Source organism: Galeopterus variegatus, unplaced genomic scaffold, assembly GCF_000696425.1.
Source record: "Galeopterus variegatus unplaced genomic scaffold, G_variegatus-3.0.2 Scaffold5224, whole genome shotgun sequence".
Classification (NCBI taxonomy): Eukaryota; Metazoa; Chordata; class Mammalia; order Dermoptera; family Cynocephalidae; genus Galeopterus; species Galeopterus variegatus.
The window spans coordinates 4,644-6,096 of record NW_007731335.1 but is presented as its reverse complement, the minus strand read 5'-3'; positions in this window follow the sequence as shown (position 1 = coordinate 6,096).

Genomic DNA, 1,453 nt, shown 5'->3' with positions numbered 1-1,453 from the left:
TACAGGGAAAGGAGAATTTCAATACAACCAAAGGAAAAATTTTCTCTTTTAAAAAAAACCATTTTATTGAGGTATAATTGACATACAAAAAGATGGACCTATTTAGTGTATACAACTTGAGTTTAGAAAGAATTTTCTAAGCTTTTAGACTCAGATTTCCTTGTTACTGGAAATCTTTGATGTTCAGACATCAGCATTTTGCCTATGTCGATGGGATGTTGAGAGAATACAGTTGTTAAGATTTGATGATTAGGGAATCAAAGGAAATGACTCTCTGAATATGGTTTTCAGTTCTACCAGGTTCTTGCAGAACATTACTACAAGGAAATGTTAGTAACACTAGTAGTTTGGTCCATGAAAAGAAAGCCCTATAGACAAATGTTAGAAAATGTTGCCAATCTTATTTTTGTCATGGGGATTGATACTGTGTATTAGCATTTTTTAAAGTCCCTAAAAAGCCCGTGTGTGTGTGTGTGTGTGTGTGTGTGTGTGTGTGTGTGTGTGTGTGTGAGTGTGTGTGTCGCATACATATAAATTTCATTTTTTAAGCCAAAGTTCTTAAATTTATCTGAGGACAGGCCCAAGTTTTCAAAGGACTGCTAATACCATCTCGCAGAATGAAGGTTTCATTAAACAGTTTTGGAAAGACCACTGTAGATCATTAGTCCCAGTTAGCCATGAATTCATTGAAAATTCAATTTTTCACTGGAATAAACAGCAGTGTCTCATAATTCCAGGAATTAACCAAAATCCTAAAATTCATCACTAAAGTCTTATTATCACTCATTTAAAAAATGTGGTCTAAATACTTCAGAATACAAACATGATATTAAAACTTCATATCTCTGAAAATAGAGCAGATTGTGTTTTGTTTGGGTTTTCATTTTTGCTTTGATTTGTTTTGAAGCTTGCTGCTTTCTGGTTATAATTGCAGAAAAAATAGTCTGTGTAGCTTTGGGATATGTTCTCATTGAACTAAACTATACATTGCTAAGAATAAGCATTATAATTGACAGATTGACACGTTCTTTTGTTCTGAATGAAATATCTTTGCAGAATATAGATTTCTTTTAGAAGTCATCTACGCTCAGCTATGAGAAACATACCAAAGGTTTGTTTTGTAAGATTTTCTCATGAATGAAAGAAAGCCAGAGAGGCTGGGTTCTGGTGCCAGCCCTACTGGTGACCATCTGTGTGAGCTGGTCATCTCATGCCAGTAGCTGCTTAATGGATCTCTTCACAAGCAGGATTCTCCCAGCCTCTTTTGGCCGCCCAAGAATTAGAACTCATTTCTGGGTAGATTACTCTCCATTCAGACTCTGGGGGTTGGCTTCACTTTGTCAAAAACAAAAGTAACCACCATTGCTATCTTTTATGAGAGAAAAGATTCATTATGCTGAACAAAATAAGTCCATATTAGAAGCAGGAGGAAGCACAAGGCAGATGAAGTCTG